This window comes from Trichosurus vulpecula, chromosome 2, assembly GCF_011100635.1.
Source record: "Trichosurus vulpecula isolate mTriVul1 chromosome 2, mTriVul1.pri, whole genome shotgun sequence".
Classification (NCBI taxonomy): Eukaryota; Metazoa; Chordata; class Mammalia; order Diprotodontia; family Phalangeridae; genus Trichosurus; species Trichosurus vulpecula.
This window is the reverse complement of record NC_050574.1, coordinates 4,586,548-4,592,547: the sequence shown is the minus strand read 5'-3', so window position 1 is coordinate 4,592,547 and position 6,000 is coordinate 4,586,548.

Here is a 6,000-nt window from a genome sequence, read left to right as displayed (position 1 = left end):
TGGAACCGAGGATGGACCGCGATTGTGCTGTTGGGCGTATGTGGAACAAAAACTAAACCCCTAAAATTGAACCCAGAGACACTCAAATAGAAAGTAGAAAGTGATTTTATTCTGATCCCGCGGGGAAAGGGCGGTCTCCAAACCCGGAGAGAACGGGCATGGAGAGGCAGAGGCCAGAGCGCAGAACTTTGGCTTTATACCCGAAGGTAAACAGCCCCGCCCCCATTCCTGGCCTTTTACTCTCATTGGTGGAGTTCAGGCTTACACTCTAAACGCGGAAGTCTACCACCCCAGGTACAATCTAGCCAACGCCAAACTCTTAAAGCCACTGTTATCCTTATTTGGCCAGGACGGAACTCAAAACTTAGGCTTAGCTGTCAATCAGAAGCCCTGAGCCATGCCAAAAGGACTGCACCCCCCATTCATTCCACTCAACTCACAGAAAAGAGATCCAGATTCCGTGAGAGGGCTTCACCATACCACTCAGAAGGAAGGAGGAAGGGGACGGTTCTGAGAATCCTGGGAAGATTCCTCTGAACTGATGCAAAGAGAAGTGAGCAGAACCAGGACAATTTCTACAGTGGCAATGATAGGGAATGAGAAAGGCTTCTGAAGGACTCGGGAAGGCAGAGGAGCTCTGTGACCAGTGAGGACTCCAGGAGAGGAATGACCTAGTAGAGGACCCACCTCCCAGTAGGGATGAAGGACTCAGGAAGGTCATCCTTGGTCATCCATGTTGTTAAACCTGAAAATTTGGTTGAAGGAAACAACGGAGCTAGGTGATAGAAAAATTCATATTATTTATTTATCCCTTCATTCCCTTTAAACATAGCAGACATACATGATTGTGGAGTGAGCCAGAGTCTGACTGACTTGTACAGAAACGTGAACAGGTTTTTATATTTTTTTAGAACAATCACAATTCAGCATGTTACTCAATTTTATGATCCCCATGTATGTTTAAACACAAGACAAGGATTTCCCTTAATGAAATAGGATTGTAAAGAATGTTGACAAAGGTCAGTTAAAACTACAGCCCAGCATCTGTATTCCATAACATAGTATATACCTGTAGAATATTAAACGAGGCAGTCTCTCTTGGGGTTAGGGTCTCACCCTTTAATGGCTAACAGAGGTAAGAATGTCCTTAGGTCAGTCTAATCTGGCCTTGTTGCCAGAGGTAAGGGTATTTCCTGAGCAAACTTTAGAGAACAAAGAAGCCCAGGTCCTGGATATAAAATGGTATAAAATGTTTCACAATGTGTATACCTGGGCTTTGGTTTTCCTTTCTCACTTGGAGGCAGGTGGGAAGTGGAGGGGCGACGTTTGCCGATTTTACAAAATCATTTCAGTGTGAGAAGAAAACACATTTAGGTATTTCACAGCTGTGGCTGCGAGAATTCTTGATCCAAAGTTTTGGTTTTTTTTTTTTAGTTAATAGATAATGCTAACTATGTACAAGTTAAAAGGTTTGAATGAAATAAGTGAAAATCAAATAGGAAAAGAAGTTGTAGAGTGGAGAATCTATCAAATGATTGTCAGATGAGATCAATGAAAGTCATTTATATCCAAGATCTAGAGAGAACTGACACCAATGTGCATGGAGAGCCATTGCCAATACATGTGAAAACAAGTTCCAGAGAAGCAATAGAGAAAGGGATATTAAAAGAATTTTGACCTTTCTGGTCAGGCCTTGAAGATTGGCAAAAATTACAAAAAGAAAGCCATCGAGATTTTATTTTTTAAAATTTGAAATACATAAACAAAAGAACACTATATACACAATGCAACAGAAAGGACTACCCGTGAAACAATTTTCATCGTGGATAGCTTGATTTTTATTTTTAGATAACTAGAAACCCCCAACAATGTGGCACTTTCATAGTTGTCCTCTGTTCCAGAGGTGATTCCTTTGGCCATCCTCTTCTCTTCTAATCTGTGTGTATGTTTGTGTGTGTTTACATTTATGTGTGTGTACGTATATGTATATATGTATCTGCACACACAGTGTATACCTGTGTGTATGCTTATATGTGTGTGCACTCACAATACATATGTGTGCACATATGTGTTCATATAGTTGAGTCTTTTTCCTCTTTCTTTGAGTTCTTTAGAGGAATGTGCCCATTATCGCTGTCACTGAGTCACAGTTTACTGAATGGGTTTCACAGGGTGTTCCTAAAACGAATGAAAATGAAAGGAATGAAGTTTTCAACATTTTATTTAATTGAAATATTAACAAATAGTATCTTCAATATGATTTTCATCATTTGTGTTGCAAAGGTTAATGCGCTCTGCAAGATTCGCGTGAACTCGATGCAAGAACTCAATAACTCCACGTTGCCATCGATTTTAGCACATTCACTCTTGGAATATGAATATGAAATCATGTGATGTTGTTTGAAGTTAAAGATGTTATTTGTTAATATTCCAATTAAATAAAAAGTTGTTAAAAATTCAATCATTTCATTTCTTGAAAAAATGCATTTTTGCCTTATGTGTCCAGATTTTAGAAACACCCTGTATTTATATATCCATCAATTTCTTTCTTTTCTTTTTTGCTTTGGGGAAGAGGGGCAATTCTATTCCTAGTCACCCTAACACCAATCTTCCTCAGAAAGGAATAGAAAAAAATGAAATTTTCATAAAGGAAATACTGTCAAGCCCAAAAAAACCCCACCACATTATTCATGCCCCTGAATGTATTTTTTATTCTACATCTTGAATCTATCACCTCTTTTTAGGAAGGCAGACAGCACAGATACGTCCTCTGGGAGAATGTTTGGCCATTACAGTAATCAGAGTTGTGATGTCTTTCTGGTTGTTGGTCTTTACACTGTATTGTTATCACTTACTTCTTTGCCTCTACTCACTTCACTCTGCATCAGTTCACATACATCTTCCCATGTTTCACTGTGATTGCCTGTTGTTTCTGGCACATTAATGCTCCATTCCATTCATTTATCAACATTAATTCAGTCATTCCCCTATTGAAGGACCTCGTGCCTCAGTTTCCAGTACTTTACCATAACAAAAAGAGCTGTTCTTAATATTTTCATATAGTTGAGTCTTTTTCCTCTTTCTTTGAGTTCGTTAGAGGAATGTGCCCACTATTGCTGTCGCCGAGTCACCATTTACTGAATGGGTTTCCCAGCTTCCCCCACAGTGGATTAATGTGCCTATTTCCCCAAAGAGCCTCTAATTCTTGTTAATTTTTTCTTGTCATTTTTGCCAGTTTGCAAGCATTTCAAGCAGAACCTTAAAGTTGTTCTTTTCCATTTTTCTAATTATGATTTGAAGCATGTTTTTCTCGAACTTGTTTTTTTTAACTTAATTTTCTTTTTAAATTAACAAAGTTATTTTCTCTTTCTGACCTGGCTTCCCTTGGGTGAAAATGAAAAAAATAATAATACCAAACCCTTGTAACAGATATACAGTCAACAAAATAAATTTTCCAGGTGTCTATGTCCAAGAAGGCCTACCTGAGTATGCAGGAAGCCTATCACCTCTCTGCAGGGGGTGGGAAGCACCTCTCCTCATTGGCTACTGCATTATTTGTCTGAGTTCTTCAGTTGTTGAAGTTGTTTGTGTTTGTAATGTTACCAGTCAATGTTGTCTTCTGCTGGTTCTCCTCAGTTCACTCTTCAATCCATATGAATTTTAATAAGGTTCTCTATCTTGTCCTTATCAGAATTTCTTCTTGTAAAATTCTATTCCATTCCATTAATATTTCAAAAAATCTTCAGCCATCATGGCCATAGATCATATCTCCTTTTTCCAGTTCTTTGCTACAACAAAAAGAACCACTGAAAATATTATTGAACACTTGGTTTTTTGATCTTCTTGCACATAGGCTTAATAGAGGCGTGCCTGGGTCAAGTACTATGAACAATTGAGGAATTTGTGCATAGCACCAGATTGTTTTTACAGTAATGATGGGGCCAGTTCACTGTTCCGTTAACAGTATCAATATAGCTAAGAGTCCCCAGGCCTGCCAACATTTGTCATTCTTCTTTTCCTCTCATCTTTGCCAATCTGATCATCTTTCTAATTATCAGTGACTTGGATTAGTGATTATGCAACTTTTTTTCATGTGGTTGTTGATAACTTGGCTTTCTTCCTTTGAAAACTACAAAGGTATCAATACCATCAATACTCATATGAAAAAATGCTCTAAATCACTAAGAATTAGAGAACGGCAAATGACGGCAATTCTGAGTCGCCACCTCATACCCATCAGATCAGCTAACATGACAGAAAAGGAAAAGGACAAATGCTCGATGGGATAGGGTAACATAGGAATACGCATACACCATTAGAGCTGAAGTAGCATCAGAACTTTGAAAACAAATAGAGCTGTGGGCAGAAATCTGCCCACAGGAAGCAGGCTTAGCTTAAGCTCCTTTTAAGAACTGTTAAAGTGAACTGAGCTGTTATAGAACCTCTGGACTTGGAAAGTGAGCTGGTAGAATGTTGCCCTGTTAAGCTTTGTTTTCCCAGAGGCAGAAGCTTCGCCTGTTGTTGGACGGGAGCAGGGAGAGGTTGGAGTGGAGTAGTCCCTGTGAGCTGAGACATGGAGCAGGAGCAGGAGCAGAGAGCTGCCTACATGTGAATACGGAGGAGAGTTGGGAGTGGTCAGCCCACAGAGGAAGAGCCATGAGACTGGGAAGTCAACCTTGAGTTAAGATGAAACAGGACTTTACTTTGACACTTGGTATTGATTAAGAAGATTGTTGTCACTGTGACCTAGGGGTGGATGGTGTGGTATTTTCTGCTACCCCTTAAGGATTTGTTGTGCTAGGGAAGACCCTGGCCTAGGACCCCCTGATAGTATGAACAGGTATTTTGGGAAATGTTACAGAAAGCAATGTTATATGCTATGTGCCATATGATCTGCTGAGTTACAATATACACATATAAATGTGTGTGTGTGTGTGTGTGTGTGTGTGTAAAGAAAGTGAAAATGATATGTTTTGCTTAAGGATGTTGCTATGAATGTTATGCTTTGGTTTATTAAACAATGTTTAGTATCTGAATAAATAGAAAGTTCATTATACTATGCGATTAGACCCTTAAAATTATTCACAGCAGCAGTCCTAGGGTGTGCTACCACGATTGGCATTACAGTGCTACAAAGCCGAGGAGTTTGGACTTATACATGTGTGGGAGACTATTAAAGCCATGCCAGCTTAACTCTTAAAAATAAAATTAAAACTCAGTTTTCAATTTTACAGCTGTAAGAAAGGACAGTCAGGATGGTTTCAGAAGAACCTAGGAAGACTTATATGTACTGATGCAAAGGAAGTAAACAAAACTAGGAGAACATTATCCACAGTAACAGCAATATTGCAACAAGAATCAACCATGAAAACCTCAGCTACTTAAATAAATAGAAAGGTTAATGGCATTTATGAAGTACTCATGATGAAAAATGCTACCCACCTCTAGCGAGAGAAGTGACAGACTCTAAGGCATATTTTTATTTTCAGTTTTGGATGCATTGGTATGTTTATATGATCAAAATTCCTAATTTTATATTCTGTGATCTCCTCTATCCTTTGTTTGGGGATGAACTCTTCCCTTCCCCATAATTGCACAATGTATCTTCTTCATGGTTCCTCTCATCTCTTTGAGGTGAGCTTCTCAGTCTAAGGCATGTATTCAGATAGAGCTGATCTTGGTCTATGTGAGATGCTGGTCTATACCTACTTTCAGCCTGATTGCTTTCCAGTTTTTTCAGTACTTTGTAGTGATTACTAAATGCTGGCTTCCCAGTTGAAGTCTTTGGATTTGTTGAATCAAGGTTCTTATACTCATTTTCTTTTGTCTATCATTCACCTGGTCTCTTTCCAGTATGAATATTCTAATGTCCAGTGACCTCCTCCTTCCAGCAAAAGGCATGTTCCCAACAATCCCATTCATGAATATAAATGTTCTGATGTAGATAATAGATGATCTCTGGCTAAGGGCCTTCCCACATTGAGTCCATGTAGAGATTGT